Here is a 19,356-nt window from a genome sequence, read left to right as displayed (position 1 = left end):
GTGAGAGATGGTGCCTTCCGCATATCAGTTTCTCCCCTTTGAGTAGGAAGTGTAGAAGTCCTTGCTTTCCTGGGTAGATGCACTAGTCCCAGTCGGTCTCTGTGGAGCTTAGAACCAGATCTGACACCAGGTTGAGAGCCGGTTAGGGCTCTTCTTTAGGCAAGGCATCTTTGCAGTTTTGAGCAGGATCTCTCTCCCTTCCCCTACCATTTCCAAGGTTCAAGGTATTCTATTTCCCTTGAACTCTCAAGGTAAGAAATTTCTGATAAAAAGACGCCAACTTACAAAATTTAGAAGTCTGTTTTCAGAGAGAAAGTGACTGACATAAAACTCTCTGAGCCCAGAGTGTAGTGCTTCCTAATCAGGAATGAACATCAGAAATGACCTGTGTATACTGCTCAATAGTTAATTTTATTAAAGAAATCTTTAAGCACCCATCCCACTGAATCCCACTGAACCACACTGTTTGAGTTGGAAACTAAGATCCGTGTTTTAAAGCGTCCTTGTTTCAGAAGCATGGTACCAGGCATGAAAGAAGATGGTATGACTGGGCCTACTTAGGGACCTGACCTAGCCTGAATACAGAATCTGCAAGCTGCCATCCACATGGAGCAGATGTAAGAAAGCCCATCTGAAGGCATTGTTATAAATTTTATAAGACTGCAGCCAAAACTGTGATCCATTTATTCTCTGTTGCTGCACATGCTAAGCAGTACCAGGAAAGGGTCTGTGTGATCATGGGAGCTGATTTGCTTCTGTTTTAATCAGTGAGAACATTGAAAGCCACATACGTTGTCCCTCTTGGTGTTCACAGCTCGGAGCTAAATTTAGTGTTTGGTTACCCAGCCCAGGTGGTGCCTGATACATTTCTTTCCTTGTTCTTTTTTACCGGCTTGTGTTCCTGTTTTCATTTTTAGCTATTCTGCTTTATATATATTTTAACATTGCAAGCTGTCTTGGATCCTTTTTTCTAAGTAGGTGGAATATAAATTATGAGTAAATAAATAAAGCTACTGAGGCAATGAGTGACTTCTGAGAAAGTAGGTATCATAGGCGGGCAGACACAGCAGGACTGGATCTTATTATAATGGGTTTTTATATTTTGAGGATAAAACTATAGCTATTAGCTATGAAATATTGTTTATACATTGTTGCCTCTGATATGTTTATTAATTGATTTGTATAAACTCACATAAATAGTTTATCAATATGAATACTTTGCAGTATGGGCTTTTTTCTTCCAATGAATCCAAGGAGAAACACGGTGACAGTATTGCACCCATCAGCTGTTGAGCCTGCTCTCCCCTCCAGAGCGCATCCACCTTCCCCTACTCCTACAAGCCATCCTACCCCAGTTCACTGGAGAAGACTTTCTCCTTTTTCTCTCTATGTTTGCAACGACGGGTCCCCTAGATCATTCCTTTCTCATCATGTACCTTGCCTTCTTCCTCTTGCTCCCTCGCAGCTTCTGCATTTTCTCTCAATTAAGAATGAAGAGGTTCAGTCAATTTCAGTCCCGAAACTGGGAAAAACTGTCAGTGCCTTTAAGGGATTTCCATGTTCTTCATGAAGATGTGCTATGTACACATGCAGAACTCCCTTGGCATGGTCATGAGCTCCATTCATTATTTCATGCACTGGATTTTGCTTTACTGCACCTAAGACGCCTTATTATCCAAACATTCTCTACTGGGTGCAGTGCCACCAAATCCCAAGTGTCCTCCACCATGTGTTGAGTAGATTCAGGCAGATCTGGCCCAAGTTATTCACCAAAGAGGTGAGGAAGCAGAACTCAGGTGCTTGGGCCAGTCCTCCATTAACCTTGAAGAAGTCTTTCATTAAATTTTACTGAGGCTCAGCAGTATCTGGCTTTTAGGTGAAAGTTTCAGAAAGATTATGCATAGGGAGTTTTAGATATCGACATACTTAGTAATGCCCAGATTTGTCAATTTCTCAGTGTGCTCCTACCTCATTTCATTTGTCTTGATTCCCCGAAAGGGCCAGTGGCTGCCTCACATATTGGCTTGTTCAGCCATGATCTATGTTCATCGGTTCTCCTTCTCAAGACAGTCTTCCTGCTCATATTGCCAAGTGGTTACTTATCATTTTCTGCTTTTCTATGTCTCTTTCAGAAAATGTGGGAAAAAAAGTCCAATGGAGTTGGTATATCTAGGTGCAGGTATAGTTGGAAGAATGAAGTTGACATGTATAATGAGTACAAAATACAATTGGAGCATTTAAGATCACATTCAATTTGGTGAATATGATTCACCATTGGACAGTTGACTATACTGAAAGTTAGCGCCATTAAAATTTAGTTAATAAATTATGTTATCAAATTGCTGGTTATTGAGTCAAATTTGAAATTGGCAGTGCTGGAATGTAAAACCAGCAACAGAGTGTTGTTGGTGTCATGCCTTGGTGGTTGCTTTGATGTAAAAAGAAAATGGAGATAAGACCTTCTTGGTCTTACCTATAGTCCCACAGTTTCTGCAGGTTGGGGAAAATGTTGCCCATCACCTTTTCTTCTGCACACACAAGGTGTCAGTCATTTTGACTGACAGTCTAGCAGACAGCGAATGAGGGCCATGAAACCATGGCATGTGGCATACCGCATGTAATCATGTTTTTCATTCTGATTTTAAGTGATTTCTTGCAAGATGAATTGTTTTCATCATGATGTTTAGTTTTCCAATTGCCTTTATTAAAAACAAAACAAAGACAGTAGTAGTAAACTGACAGGGAGATGTTCTTCATTAAAGAAATATTGCTAAGCATCAAATGACACCGTTTTAAATCTAGACTTCAATGCATTTAATCAGCCACATTTCTTAATTGTAATATGCAAATCTTACACGCCTGATTTGAGGGGTTGCTGTTAAACCTTGAGTAGTTTGTGACTTTTTGGGCATGCTCGACCCAGGTCTACCAGTTGGTTCAAAGCAATTTCTTTTTGTGGTTTCCATCTTTCTCCATTCTTTCTAAAACTGCCCAACCTTATTCTCAGTTCCAGTTTGCATTTTCTGTTCCAGTGATAGAGCTGTAGAAATGAGAAACTTAGTTGTACATTATGACCAAGGGATTGATATTACCCAACTCTGTGAAGGATAAACTCGGTGAGGCAAGAGCAAGTATCCCTCTTCTGATGTCTTTTAGTATTAGACTCAATGGGGCAGCAGCTGCAAAAATGGTGAGAGTAGGGATTTGAGCTGCAATAGAGTTGGTACCACATCTTGGATGCTCTCTCTACCTATTAACCATGATTTGGAAAAATTGCCAAACACCCTCAGCCTCATTTCAACCACACTGAAAATGGGATTAATATACTCTAAAAATCATCTTACCATCCACTGTTCCCACTTAACTGAAAACCCTGCTTTATTGGTCACTTTTAGTAGACTTCTTAGAACTATTTTGTGTGAAAATTGTTTTCCTGCACTCTAAAAGACAAAATTATGGGGTACCTGAATGGCTCAGTCTGTTGAGCTTCCAGCTTCAACTCAGGTCATGATCTCGTGGTTCTTGGGTTCAAGCCCCGTGTCAGGCTCTGTGCTGACAGCTAGCTCGTGAGCCTGGAGCCTGTCTTCAGATTCTGTGTCTCCCTCTCTCTCTGACCCTTCCCTGCTCTCTCTCTCTCAAAAATAAATAAAACATTAAAAAAATAAAAAATAAAAAAAATCAAAGTAAAATGATTTTATATCCCAGTTTATAGTGGTGTGTGAGTTCCCTGAAAATGTGATATGTGGTTTTCCCATTGTTCTGTCTTTAAGACTCAGCTAAGGACCTGATGTAAAATCCAATAGACTCTGAATTGATTTTGTAATGTTGAATGAATGAGTGAATGAATGAATGAATCTAGATAATGCAAACCATTTCTTGCTCCATGACCCTTAGCTGTAGTAAGTCGCTGTCATTACTTGTGGTTGCTGTTGTAACAGAAGTAGAATAGAAAGTAAATCAGGAAACCTTTTTGTAGGACTGTGAAATATGTGATGTATTTTAAGTTATAAGAAAGCAGCCGTATCCCTACATACTTCTCTACTTATAAGGACTTGTTCATAGCCTTGCACGATTAATCATTTAATAAAGCCCTCTGCTGATGATGCCACTGGAAATGATAAACCTTCTTTCTGTGGTCTCCAATGGCCCTTGTTCCAGAGATGGACATGGCTACTTGGCAGAGAAAGAAAGATCTCTACTCACTCATTTCTTTGTTCTTTTGTTTATTCTCTATTATTCCACTTAGCGAAAGGCTTTCCAGGGGAGGTCTGTAGTTAATCTGCAATCATTCAATCACCTAAAAAGGAAACCTAAAGGTCACATTTGTATAAACTGTCTACTATCTACCAGGCTCTGTCCTAAACATGAAGTGTAGAAGTTTAATAGGATATAGTTCACATGACCAATGCGTTTCCAATTCAGTATAGAGACAATAAAAAGTGTCAATCCTACATCATAAGAAGGATGTAAAGGCATGCCCAGGATGCCACAGGAAGACATAGGGCCAGGCTTGGGGTCAGGCATGCTTTCTGGAAGGAGTATGCTTCAAAGTGGGGCATGGAGGTGTGTGTGAAAGGGTGTTCAGACACAGATGGATCTGCGGGGAGCTGTTTCTGTTTTGGTTCATCCTTTTCCCCAAGCATGGAAAAGTGGCATCCTGAGGGGTAACCAATGGCAGAGGCAGTAAGGCAGCTAATAGGCAGGGGAAGAGGAGCCCAGTATACAAGAGAGAGTCGGGCCATGGAAGTGACACTTGACAATTTAGTTTTGAACTTCTCTCTTATTTCCAGTAAACCGATTTCCTTGACATTTTCTTGTGGCATTTGAAGCAGGGAAAAAAGTAGATTTTTTCTTTATCATATTGTTTTCCTTTTCTCCCTCTTCAAAATGATTTATCTGGTCTTTCTCCAAAAGTCAACACTCCTCAGAGCCTTTTAAACAGTGTGAGCATTTTACAAGGATACACATTTGAGCTCCTCAGTCTGTGTGGGGGATGGTTTTCATGTGTGTGTGTCATACATGTATGTGACATACTAAGGACCCCAGGAACTAGACAAGCTGCTGGGTGCATGTTCGGAGGACTGCCCAGGTCAGCTCCACTCTGTGTATGAATGACCACACCCAGTCTCTAGTCTCTTGCTTATCCTCAGGTGCCTGGCTCTATTACTCACTGAATGTGTGATCATGAAAAGACCAATTAATTTTAATCTTAGCCCAAGCAAAACATAATTAGAAAAATCTGCTAGAAGAATAACATATGAGGCATTCCAAAGCCAAAAGCAGGTCAAATTCTGCCATGAAGACTGTCTCCGGAAACTGTGCATTTTTACTCTTCTCTCCATATGCCAGAACCACCTTTAAAGAGATATTACTCAGAAGTGCAGCATCAGAAGGAACTGAGAAAGACCTGGTTGGATGAGGGAGACAGTCTCATTTTCCCTATCTTTAGACTGAAAATACTATGGCTATGCCAGAAGGGTAGTGTAAGACTTAACAGAATGACATGTGTAAACTGTAAAGTGCTCTGTGAACACAAAGTATAATTTTTATTGGACCGATACTTGCTATACCAAATTTATGCCTAACTCCCTGATGGACAGTGGCCAATATTTCAGATAGTTCATGTTAAGGATCTCCCCTTTTACAGCTTTGCATTTTTCAGCACTGCCTGTCAGAACCCATTCAGACTCTCACATTGCTTCTCTCTTGGCTCAGTCCAGTGATTCAGAGGGGTAGGCCATCTTCAAACTCACTTCCAGAAGGAATCTGTCAGAATTTTTAAAAATCTTTGCTTCTTTTTAAAAATATTTTATTTTTTAAATATTTTTAATATATTTATTTATTTTGAGAGGGGGGCAGGCAGAGAGAGGGAGAGAGAGAATACCAAGCAGGCTCTACATGTGAAGAGCCCCACGTGGGGTTTGATCCCACGAACTGTGAGATTGTGACCTGAGCCAAAAATCAAGAGTCAGATGCTTAACCAACTGAGCCACGTTGGCATCCCAAAATTTGCCAGGATTTTTGACTCACAAAAACCTCATAGGAATGTTCTTACTTGCCACAGCTTGCACCCATGGAGTCCCAGAGACACAGCAGCTCATACCTATTGGCCGTGAGAGGAGGCCCATCTGTGCTTCCCCCTGTGGGGTGCTATAGCCAAGTGGCAATAATAAAATATACCATCTCAGCATGCTTAAATCTCTGTTGGGTCTCCATTTTTCTTTCTTTAAACGCTTACAGAAAAAATGGAATTTATAATCAGAAACCATAAAATGTCTGATTTATTACTCATCCTGATGACAATATTTAATAACTCGTGTATATTTTATCACATCTTTCTATGCTCTGTTGTGTAATTTTACTTAAAGAGATTCCATCCTCTATGTCAAGCTATCTTTGGCACCAAAGGGGAAAGGTAACCTTTTGAGCAAGGAGTCTGGAGGGGCTGTGAGAATGCTCAGCATCCCGAAGGTGGTTTGGGAAATCTTGGGTCCCTAGGGTAGCTCTATCTCTTTCCCAAATGGTGAGGTTCTCACTATACCTGTCCCGTGAGGTATGTCAGGACTTCCTCATCTACTTGAAACATGGAAAATTCTCTGCTTAGAGATTGATTCCTTTGGGTCTTGAAGACCTTACCTTTTCAGGTGTTCTCTGTTAAAGTTCTAGTTCCTTGGAAGGAAAACTTGATATGAGGGAGATTGGGGATTATGTACCAGGCAGTCAAAACCTTCTGTGAGAAGGAGATCCAGGGCAATGGCTAGAAATGGGAAGAAAACGCCTCAAAAGGACATAAGCAGAAGTGAGGACCAGAATAAGGTTATCATACTTGACCCTCTAAAAATTTTTTTTAATGTTTATTTATTTTAGAGAGAGAGAGAGAGAAATAGAGTGTGAGCAGGGGAGGGGCAAAGAGGGAGGGAGACACAGAATCCAAAGCATACTCCAGGCTCTGAGCTGTCAGCACAGAGCTCAACGCAGAACTTTAACTCACCGACTGTGAGATCTTGACCTGAGCCAAAGCTGGACGCTTAACCAACAGAGCCAGGGGCCCCCATACTTGCCCATTTTTATTGGTCTATAGACTTACCCTATTAAACTCCTTTCTTCTGGATCCAGCATCTCTTAAATGAAAGAGAGTAGGAGACACAGCTCTCTGCCTGAATGGAGGCCCCAACACCCTAAATACTTCAGTGTTTACCTCCCCCAAATAAGAATTGTATCTTCCTAATATACAAACTTCCCAATCAGGAAATCAGTATGATGCCAACCCAACTTTCCAAGCCACAGAACGCATTCAAATATTGCTAATTATCCTAACAAAGTCTCTTTTTCCTTTCTGACTGAGGATCTTTTCCAGCAACACACATTTAACTCAGGTGTCTTAAACCACAGTCTCCTTCAATCTGAAACAGTTCCTTGGCCTTTGGCCTCTCATTGGACGTCCAGCATATTCAGTACTTCCCTACTGTGGAATGACTCTGAACCTGGGTCTGTTTCACCTTTGTTTATGATCAGGTATTCTTGGCAGGAATATCACAGAAGTGGCATAGCCGTCAGGAAGACATCAGAAAGCACAGTATCTACAGTGTTCTACTCCTGGAGATGTTGAACTTGATTCTTTGGTCAAGGTAGGGGCTGCTGCGTGTTTCCATTGTGTGGAAAACCTTTCCTGGAAACAACATTCAAAGTCATCTTGATTCCATGCCCCCACTCCCAACCCCAATTTTTCACACTCCTGCACTTAAACTGAAGTAAGTTTAATGAGGTTAATTCAGCAGCATAGGGCAAAATAGAGGGTTTCAGCAAGGTGAGAATTGGAAATATTCTGACCTGTCAGCTTAGTATAGTTGTAATACCTTTGGAAGGACTCCACCAGCTTCAACTTCAAAATATTCTCAATTATTTTTTGAAAAATGTATTTATTTGAAAAATACTTATTTTGTTTTTCACCTTCTGAATCACAGGAAGAGATGAATCCAGCTACTTGGAGTCTCATGGATAAAATTCCAAAATGATCCTCTGCTCAAGCTGTAGCTGTTCTCTTGAAGTCTTAAATAGTTGTCCCAAATTCCTTTCTTCTCTCTAGATTCCATATATAGTATTCTTTGTGTTTCAATGGTCTGTGGCCTTAGAACATTGGGAAACTGAAAGAATGATCTATGCAACATGTCCATTTTAGGAAGTTTGTGTCCATGTGATTGCATTTATGATTTATTTTTGTTTGTTTGTTTTTCTTTGCTCCCTGGTTTTGCCACCTTCAAGAATTACAATAGCAGAATACAGCCACAGTGGGCTAGAGAGGTAGAGACAGGAGTCACAGAAAAATCAACTTCCATCTTTTACTTGGTTTCCCCACACTGCCCGACCCATCTGGGCAAATCTCTAAATCTCTCCTAACCCAACAGGCAAATCATAAAACTTTCCATAAAAACAACTAAGAGGACCAATTCTGAGAGTGACATTCTGCTCACTCTTTTTTGAATCACTGCTGAAGCCTTAAAGAGCTTCCACTCCCTTTTGCCACCAACCCTGGGCAACAGATCTCTTGTGCATGCTTAGTTCCATGGCTAACAGACCTTGGTCTAATGCTAAATTATAGTCTAGAGAAAGAGAGGACTCAGGGGGGGCAGATGATCACAGGCTATAAATACCTTCAAGGAAACAATGCAAATGAGGGAAGGGAATTATTCATTTGCTCAGCAGGTGCTAGGGCAAGGAGCAGTAGCCTGGAGCTGAGGAACAGAACATTCAGGGAGGGATTAGCAGAAAAGCTCCTCACACAGTTTCCTGCCCAGGGCTCTGGATTTAGGAGTCCAGCATCAGGTGCTAAGGACAGAAGCATGATAATAGATACTGGGAAGCACTCCTGCCAGATTCAAGAGTCACAGGAGCAAACCCAAAGCTTTCTGGTTATTATCTGTATTCTTAGGATGACATCCACATAAATTCCTTTGCCTCCAGCATTTAATTTCTAACCTGACTGTTCAGGAAGCAAATTCCTTATGTCTGATCCTTTGTGACAGCTGAAAGACTAACTCCAAGTTTCACTCTTCCTTTTGCCCCTAAAACTGAGAGTGTCTATAGTGAAGCCATAGTGACTAGTGCCCAGCTCTGGTAATCCCATATGAAAAGATGTGGGGCTCCTGAGCCAGATTTTGTAGATAGAGAACTGATACTCTTGGATGCTTAAAACTAAAAACAGCAGGGGGAAAAAAAAATCCACTAATAAGTATTACTGATTACATTATTATTTAGCTGCTTTTGAATATGTGCTTTTTGAATACTCAAAAATAAATATTAGGTGGAACAGAAAGAACATAAGGATTCACCTGAATTCCATCTCTTCCATAACTAAATGAATGCCATTGAACAAGTGTTAACTTAGCTTTTCTGAGCCTGAAAAACTAGGATAATAATGTCTACCCTGACAGCTGGTGTTAGATTCAGGTAAACAAACTAGCATCTGCCTGGACAGTCACATAACAAACATATAATTTTTCTATTTCTCCCCTCCAACACTTTCCCCCAAATTTTCTACCTTCCCAGAAGTATGGAGATTTGGGGACTCAGTTATATATATGTACACATGTGTGTGCATGTGCGCGTGTGCACGTGTGTGTGTGAGTGTGTGTGTAGATAGGTAAATGTAGATATCGATATAAATACATATTTTGTGAACTCTTCACCCATTCTATCACTACCTACTTAGTACAAAAGGAGGCACATGATAAGCACTTTAGAAATACTAAGTGGGGTGCCTGGGTGGCTCAGTTGGATGAGTGTCTGACTTCAGCTCTGGTCATGATCTCACTGTTTGTGGGTTCAGGCCCGGCCTTGGGCTCTGTGCTGACAGCTCAGAGTCGGGATCCTGCTTCGGATGCTGTGTCTCCCTTTCTTCCTCTCTTCTTGCTCCTGTGCTCTGTCTCTCTCTTTCTCAAAAATAAATAAACATTAAAACATTTTTTTTAAAGTACTTACTGAGTTATATTCCACTGGGTGGCTTTGTTAACATCTCCCCAGACATCCTTAAACTGGAGATTCTTATTTTATGTCTGGTCATTTCTGCTGTTTTCAATCTAGGAAATGAATTTGTGGTAACAGTTTTCACTATTGTTTGATATTATAAACATGTGTGTAGACTTTACTTACCTCTCTAGATCCCAGCACCTCTGAGAGGTAAACCGGCACAGGTGATCTGGGTCAGCCCTCTACCTTGTGATGAATCTCAGAGCACATGATAGACACATAGCTTAGACACAGACATCACTTATTAAGTTTTTAATAATACCTACATATGTCTTTTTAAGTTCTAACCATTTTCATCTAAAAACTAGCTCTCTGCTCTTATATCCTGATTCAGCTAGGTCTTTCTCTGGGGCATCCAAAGATAACTTTAATCACTGGTGGAAATTGAGGATCTATTGCCATCTGGAATCCCCACCTAGTTCAGTGCTCCATGGAATTCCAGACTCAGAAGTTCCTCATTGTGGCCTTTTGTAAGGTCGCTTCTGGTCTTTGGAAATATCCAGTCATAAAAGGCATTTCTTAGTAGTGAACTGCATTTCATTAGCCTCTGTGGGAATAGTCAGTGACTTTCATATTGAAAGAAATCCATATATTCCCAAGTGATTTGCTTTCCCATGTAAATTTCCTATATTTTTCAGTCCTGATTTCACTACTTTCTGATCTCCTGTGGAGGGCCTTGCTCAACTGTCCAACTGAATTTGGGTCTCAATTATTTGCCCTTCATTTGACTGTCCTCATTAACACACACTGAGCACTTACTATGACAAATTAAAACAATATGAACATAGGCAAATGTTTCTTTTTTACAATCCTTAATCTCAAGAGTTGGAGGAGGCATAGCAATCATGTAAAGTATGTGGATTTGGAGTCAGAAACACTGGAGGTGAAACTTATGTTGGTTACTTACTCACTCTATAACCCTGGGTAATTTACTTGATCCTGCTGGGTTTCCATTTGGAGATAATAAAACCCACCTAAAGAATAATTGTGAGGTCTCGTTACACATGCAAAACCACACTGCCGCTGACATAGAGCAGCCAATATGTAGTAGACACTAGTATCACAGACACACTGAATGCAGTGTACTAACTGTGAGAATGTGCTGCAGAATTTTCCTCCCCCAGTAAGAAAAGCTTGTAAAGGCACTAAGGAAGTTTAGGGGAGAGAAAGATTATTTCAACTTTCTTTTAGGAAAGAACAGAAAGATTTTAGGATTGTCATATGTTTAAAATATGATTCATTCCTTTCCAATCACTGAGTACCTTGCCGTCATACTGTTTAATGCTGTTGATGAGGCAATACAATGGATTGGACAGCAAGGACCCACTTGCACCCCAGGGAGACAGGGCTGAGGCGTCCATGGTTATTCAAAGCCCACATGCCATACGGTGAGGGTCACACAGCAGCAGGGTAGGACCAAACAGCGTGCTGTGTCCATCTCTGTCATGAACAGGGAACAATTTTGCACAGCGTTCTTCTCTTTGTCTAATGTGAATTAGCTGGGATTTAGAAAATTGGGTGAAATCCAGGGAAGCTTCATAGAGGGAAGAAATATTCTAACAAAGTACCTGAGAGAATATCTTGTCTGTAGGGGAAGGGTAACATGACACCACGTCGCAGTACAATGCTACATATGCATTACAGTTTTCCAGAAAAAAAAAAAAAAAACAGAGGATTTAGGATGTGTGTGTGTACACAATAGGTTGTGTATTTGTGCATGTATACATTTATATATTTTATATATGTATATGTGCATATCGACACATATATATATAAATATATGATATTAAAAATATATATTTATTTTAAAGAATTGGCTCATGTGAGAGTAGAAGCTGGCAAGTTTACGATAGAGAAGGTCTGCAGGCTAGAAATCCAGGGAAGAGGTGATGCTACTACTGTTCAAGTTCAACGGCTGCTGGAAGAATCTTCACCTCTCCAGGGAAGTTAGGTTTTTCTTTTCTTCTTTTATTTAAGTTTATTTATTTACTTTGAGAGAAAGAAAGTGAGCTAGCAGGGGAGGGGCAGAGAGAGAGAGGGAGAGGGAAAAAATCCCAAGCATATTGTGCACTGCCAGCACAGAACCTGATGGGGAGCTTGAACTTATGGAACCATGAGGTCATGACCTGAGCAGAAATCAAGAGTCATACCCTTAACTGACTGAGCCACCTGGTCACCCCACGTCTGTATTTTGCTGTTAAAATTTTCAACTGATTGGATAGGAACCACCCACTTTATGGAGAGCAATCTGCCTTACTCAAAACCTTCAGATTTAACCCCATTTAAAATCTACCCTTACAGAAACATCTAGAGTAATGTTTGCCCTGATACCTGCTGCTGTGACCTAACCAAGGCAACTCATAATACCAACTGTCAGAGCATGATGGAGAAGTCACTTCACAACACACATGCTTTACTGCCCCCTTCATTCCTAGAGTGCCTCACTGACAGTGGAATTTGGATGGAACTTCACATGCAGAGGGGGGGAGTGTGGGAAAAGGTAACTCACAACTGATGAAGAAGTACGTATTTGCAGAAAATAAAGTAGAGGGAGTAAATATTATCTGTTAATTTTCAATTGGTGCTGAGGCAGGCGATTCTTAGCCTAATTATAAAGATCCCTGAATGCTGTGTTGAAAAATTTCAGCTTGGTGCAACTAGCAGTTGACAAAAGCTAAAAGTTGCTACTTCATTTTATTCCCTCCTTTTTCACTTAAGAAAACAGAAGGAGAGGAAAAAGTTCAAGAACGCCATGTGTGTCGGAGCCAATCTATATTAAAGGCACAGAAGCCACAGTCCCAGGGACAGTAAATGTGTGGCATATCCTGGGTACACGTTCCTACTGAGGTTAGGAAAGATGGCAGTGCCAGTAAAAGGAAAGAACCCTTCTGCTCCTCTGCCTCACATCGAGCAAGTGGCCCAAGCAACCCTCATAAATGAGAAATCAGGGATTTCTCTTTGGCTGTTTGCTGCTTGTCAAGACCTACACATCAACACATAACCTTTCCACGCCAATTACAGTGTATCTCAAATAATTAAAAAGGGAAATTCAAAACATTAATATTTCATATCCAAAGGTCGTGATATCTCCAGTCTCCTTTCTGAATCTGGTGATAGAGAACTTTCATGCTTCCCAACCATAATGCCATAAAATCCACACTGAAATCATGTTCCCTCTCAAGGTGCTGGGAACCAGATCCTGTCCACACTGTGGCCAGATTCCCAGAGACCTTTGGGTTATAGTCATATTCACAGCCTTGGGATTGAGAAGAACAATAATAGCACCTGGTCTACTCCCATCGTTGTGCAAATGAGAGAACCCAAGTCTGGAGAGGAGCGGTTTTCTCTGTGGTACACACTCATTTCTGGAAGAATTAAGACTAGAACTGAGTTTTATGACTCCAGGGAGGTATATATTCTCTTTGGCTTAAGTTAGACACTCAGTGCCTGATACATTGTAGCGGAAAGGTGGCAGGACGAAAATGACAAACCAGTGACAAAAAGTCTATCCAAAGGTACTTCCTTCAAAGGTGCTGAGCTGTGATAGATTTTTAAGGTAAGCATTTTCATGACAAAACAGGAGAAAGGGCATGCATCTTTGTATATGCGAATGACCTGCTGTTCATAGGCATATGCTTTAAAATGGGAAGAGTCTAATTTATAATTAAATGACCCCATATTTATGTATGTTGTTGAAGGTGGCATATGGTAGCTACAAATAATAATATTTAAAATTTATTCAATACTTAATACGAGGCAGGAGCTATTCTAAGCCCTTCAAAGGAATCAAGTCAGTTAATCTTTGCAACAATCCTGTGAGTTAGACACTATCAGTGTCCCTATTTTTCAGATAAAAAAACTGAGGTGTTATAAGTTATTAATGCATCCAGGGTCTCATGGATAGAAAAATGGAGAAGCTGAAATTTGTGACTCTGGAGATAAGGTTCTTAACTCCTGCACCATGAGGCATTTGGCTTTAGATCTAGAGAAAAGATCATCTGTGTAAAGTATGATCTTCCACAAATAAAATATTATCTGTGAAAAGTATGATCTTCCATAGATAAAAGGATCTAGCACAGGAAAACACTGGAGTCCAAGTAAAATACCAGTCAGTGAGCTCCAAGAAGAGAGCACAGTGTAAGAAATCTCGCAAGAGGGAACATGAAGGAAGAAGGTGAGCAATGTTATCTTGAGTGGTGATAGAACCATGCCCTGGAGAGATGGATTGGCAAATCTGGGAGGGATAATATCTCCAGTAGTTCCTGGGGCAAAATACTCAAATTCAGAAAAATAAGATCCTTTCTAGGACTTTAAAATGGCTAATATATTGAGTATTTCCAAAACCAAGATCCAATTTGTAGGCCTCAGATTGCATTGTCTCATTCAATCTTCACAGCAAACCATTAAGTGGGTAGTGTTAGTACTTCTATTTTCTGAGGCCCAGAAACTTCCAGAATATGAGAGCTCAGACTTATCAGATGGTTAAGAACAGAGTTGAGTCAATGTGGAGACTCAGAGAGTTGGGTGAGGGCTCTGGGATTTCTCACTCTAACGTGAGGGCTAGTTTTTAGAAGTGGACCAGGGTTGATGGAGGTTGCAGTTTTGATAAGCAAGCAAGTGTGAAAAAAGTGGGTGCCATACAGGTGATGCATGGTCATTGGACTAATTCGAGTGATCATTTCACTATGTATAGAAATACGGAGTCATTATGTTGTATACCCAAAACTAATATAATGTTAGATGTCAATTATACCTCCATTGAAAATAAAAACTGGCACCATACATAGCCTGGGAAGCATGGCAGATGGAATCCATCCATTCACTTATGTTGACCACTCATCATATTCTAGGCACTGTGTGTACAACAATGAATGGGAAAGGCTCCTGCCCTCATAGAGCTTACTGCTTGACAGGAATCACTGGTAAGGAAAAGAGAAGAGAGAACTGGTATATCTCTGAAGCTCAATCTACTGTGGCAGAGATGTTCCCTCAAACAGCACTTTTTACACTGTTTCAGACAGGTGGGGGACCCTGCAGAGTGTCGGCTGACACATAAAAATGGCCTTCTACATTTCTGCTGACATGTCATCTGTATCTGATGGAGCAACATCTTCATTATGAAATTAGATGAAAATTCTGATGCAAAGACTAATAGATAACATCCCACGCTCTTCCTCAGGAGCCAGAGCCGCAGAAAGAGCAAAGAGCAAGGAACGGATCCAGAGCCTGCCCCCACCCCATCCTATTCCATTTTCAAACCCACCTGTCATCTCCCCACAAACATCATTACCTCACAGAGGGGATGGTGTCTCATTGCATTATCAGCCACCACTACAACAAAAGAGCTTTTTGTACTGAGGCTAATGTGAAATTATGGAACAACTAGATAAATTTTATACAAGAAGTTCCCTGATGGGGCAGTGCTCCCTGTGCACCCAGGACCTGTTATTTCTAGCACTAGAGTGAGCAAACTTTCTATTTAGGAAGTCTGTACATAGAAGCCATTAAAGATTAGAGAGATGAAATTGTTCAAAAAGTAAGCCCAACACCCTGAAGCCCCATGGGCTCATTCTTTCCGCTCTGGGGAGGGAATAGGAGTGGGTTACTCCTTTGAGAGACTGAGCACCTGGCTCTCTGTCTCTTCCTCATTCTCCATAGTTTTCCCAGGAAACACCCCTCTGCCATGTTAGCTGTGCTGAGCCAGCACAGTTTCAACTTGGTTGTTGCATGAGGGTAAGCAGGCAAAAGCAGGGCCCCGTGGAGCCACGGAACAAGTCCAATGTCCCCCTGTTCATTTCACTCTGCCCTCGCTAAATGCTCCTTTTGCTTGATCCCTGCCATCTACCTGTGTGCTAATGTCCCCACTATGAAAACTACCAGTTCTCCTTGAATAAAACTAAACCTGCAGACTCCCATCTGCCACGGAGAGAAATGTGGGCTAAGAGGGGTTGCTGGGTTTCTTGGGCCATCATGTCTAATTCCCCAGAAATTACTGTCTCTGACTCACCCTCTGCCCAGGTGTGAGAAGAACCTCTGCCCATGGCCAGGGCCATGAAAAGGAAGCCTCTTAAGTGCTCTGAACAGGGTTCTGTGTTTTAGCTAGTGGAGCAGACCACTCTCCAGTCCTAGATTCAGTTATTTTTGCTCAAATTTGAGCTCTGTACCTTGGTTTCTAGAGTTAACTGTGCTCATGTGGAACCCCTGTCTCACTAATGCAAGAGGGAAGGATTTCTCCATGGGGCTATTGTCTGACTTTCCTCTCCTGTTTCCTGGGCTCCACTGAAGATTCAGATGAGATCCCTACACCCCAAAGTGAAAGGGGCAAAAGAGGTCAGAGATGTTAAGGGATCCTTCTTGCAAAGCTTTGACCAGGACCAGGGCAGAGCCAAACTTTGTCAATAGCTGTTCTGCTTTTCTAGCAAGAGGGAAGGTGGCCACATGGGCCTCCTGGGTTTCTATGCTCCCCTGAGGAGGAGATCTCTGGAGATGGCTTCTGATCCTACAGTTTCCATCTGTCCTCCTTGAGGATACCAAGAACATTCATTTACAGAGTGCCTCCAGTATGGTAGACTATTTTATGTACCTCATCTCTTGCAGTCCTCATGATAAACCTGCAAGTGGTCACAATCACCTCCATTTTACAACTTGGGAACCAATAGCTTAGAGTGGTTAGGTTAACTGGCTAGTAAAATCCACTGAATCTAACTCCAATGCCCCATTGTGCAGCTGGGTCCTTAGGTCTACTTCCTGTCTGTTATTAATTCAACTCTGTTTAGTCCCCAGTTTACTGCATTTCTCCCCACCACTATTAGGACTTGAGGCTGAGACCACAGCTATATTCCTCCAGGCCTTTCCTTTATCTCCCCAGCATCCTTCCATCCCACCCCGAGGGGGCTGCTTCCCACTTGACCATCCAGAAACCACACTACTAATGTTACATTGGGACTCATTTTTCTTTTTCATGTGAAAGACATATCCTCAACTCCCAATGACTTGGCAAAGCTCTGATAGTCAACATTTACTCGTTAGCACTGACACTCTGTCCTTCTTCCTGGGGTTGGCCATGCAGTGGCTGAGCCTTTGGGGTTGAGGGAAATTTGTCTTTGTAGGTTGGTAGGAGATCTAGGGTTAAGATCCAACAACAGAGAATTTCGGTTGCGGCTTACTAACATGCCAAACACACTGTTGAGGCATGGACCCTTTTTCCAAGTGCCAAAGAGAAACTGATTTTGCTGCTGATACATCAAACAGCTGTGCCTCAGTAGAAGTGTACACTACATGAGGCTCTTATCTACACGCTCCCCCCCACCCCGGTATCAGAGACACATTCTACTATAGATAGCAGAAACCCAGATTCCTAGACTTAACTACAAAACATGAAGTCCAGAGACAGACAGGCTCCATGATGTCATCAGCAACCCAGGATCTTCTAGCCTTCCCCTCTGCAAACTTTAGTGTCAGATTCGTGTCCTCATAGTTGAAGGGTGGTTGTTTCACCTCCACTGTCACTTTGATTTCCAGGCAAGAAGAAAAAGAGGTAAGAAGGAGAAGTGGTGCCAGAATCAGGAAACAAAACTGCCACAACTGTCCGGAAGGTTTCCACTTCCAGACCACAAACCAGATCCTCATCATGTGGCTGACCCCTGGGTGCAAGGGAGGTGAGGAAAGTGGTTTCTAGTTAGGCTTGCTGGTACCTAAACAAATCCAGGGCTAGTTGAGTAAGAAAGATTGGGAGAACACATATTAGGTAAAAAAAAAAAAAACTAATCGTGTCAGGCACAGGCAGGTATTTCTTGCTTTGTAGATGTTTTTTAGGATACAGAGGAAGCCATTAGAAGGAAACTCTAACATTCTAGACTGCTCTTAAAGGCAGAGCTCTCCACTGGCTCTCACATTGTCAATTACAAGGCTCTCTTAACAGTGACCCCTCCTCATCTCTCATCCCATCAATTAGTTGTCCAGTGCTGCTTCAAACACTGTGTTCTTCCCCTGCAGTTTTATAGTGAAGGAAGGATTATTAATTTTGTCTATTATATAAAAAGATATTAAAATTAGTATGACAGCAGGTAGAACAGCTCAAAATGGGTCACGCTTTTACCTTTTTGTAAAAGCTCTCAGTGAATCCCCATTTCCAACAAAATGAAACCCCAAATCTCTAGCAAACTATATGGGGTTTTTCTTACCAGCATCACTTCCCACCATTCCCACCATTTATCACTTTTTTTAAGAAACAAGCCATGATGAGGGGGCACCTGGTTGACTCAGTCAGTAGAAAATGTGACTCTTGCACTCAGGTCGTGAATTTAATCCCTTCATTGGCCATAGAGCCTACTTAAACAAACAAACAAAACAAACAAACAAAAAAACATGATCTTTTAGATAGACTTTTATTTATTTCTTTTTTCTGCACTTTCCTAGAATAATATGATCCCTCTTCCCCAACTGGCAACTTCCTATTTCCCACCTATCTGACAAAACCTACAAAACCCATCTTATATGCTAAGTATTCCCCTACTCCCTTGATCCTCATCTCCAAAAGCTCACACTTCCTAGATATCACTATCTTTGCCCCTTCACACTGTTGATAATTTGTATACAGGTCTGTCTCCTCTATTAAGTTATGAGCCACTGAAATGTGAACACAGGCACTTAATACACCATTGTATCTAGAACAGTATTTGTTACATTTTAGTTACTCATTAGATTATTATAATAGCACTGTTCTGGCACTTTATATGAAAATGGTACTATTATTGTTAGCCCCACCTTGCATATGACAAAATCAGCGCAGGAAGAAAGTAACTTGATGCATTTATACCTTCATGAGTGAAAGGGCTTTGACTGGAAACTTGGCTTCTGGCTCCATTGTCTATACTTGTAGTCATTGCTCAACACTGCTTCCCAGTAACATATCTGATTAAAGAATGAATGAGGCCATAGATACTGTCCAGCTTCTTTTGAAAAATGTTTTTTTGTACTGCAGGGAAATGTGTGGTTCATTCCCCTTCAGCTTATGACTCAGTTTTGACCCATCTGCCATCCCAGTTTGCCTGCCTTAAGCAGTGAGCCTGGCACAGGTGGGGGCTGTTCTCCCTTGGGTTCAGTCCCAGCTTCAGTCCCCTTGGGTCGAAGGTCACTCTGCAGCATTCTGACATAGCTCTCTCGTGACCCCTGTGATCCCCCCCCACTCTGCCTGCGCCCTCCAGCCCTCCTTTCCATTTCCCTGTCACAGATGTAAAATCCACGCAGCCATCTCTGACGCTAACCACAGGCATTCAGGAACAGTCTTGCTCCAAATCCTGCCTCCTATTTTCATATTTCCTGTGGCGT

The 19,356-nt window shown here is 41.5% G+C and overlaps 1 protein-coding gene across 3 annotated transcripts in view; it reads left to right on the top strand.

Moving 5' to 3' along the window:
• Positions 1–19,356, top strand: part of NTM (neurotrimin) — a 938,616-nt gene that overhangs the window by 498,198 nt on the left and 421,062 nt on the right. The window lies entirely within an intron of this gene.

The sequence above is a fragment of the Suricata suricatta genome, chromosome 11 (genome assembly GCF_006229205.1).
Source record: "Suricata suricatta isolate VVHF042 chromosome 11, meerkat_22Aug2017_6uvM2_HiC, whole genome shotgun sequence".
In the NCBI taxonomy this organism is placed as follows: domain Eukaryota; kingdom Metazoa; phylum Chordata; class Mammalia; order Carnivora; family Herpestidae; genus Suricata; species Suricata suricatta.
This window is presented reverse-complemented; position numbering and strand designations above follow the sequence as displayed.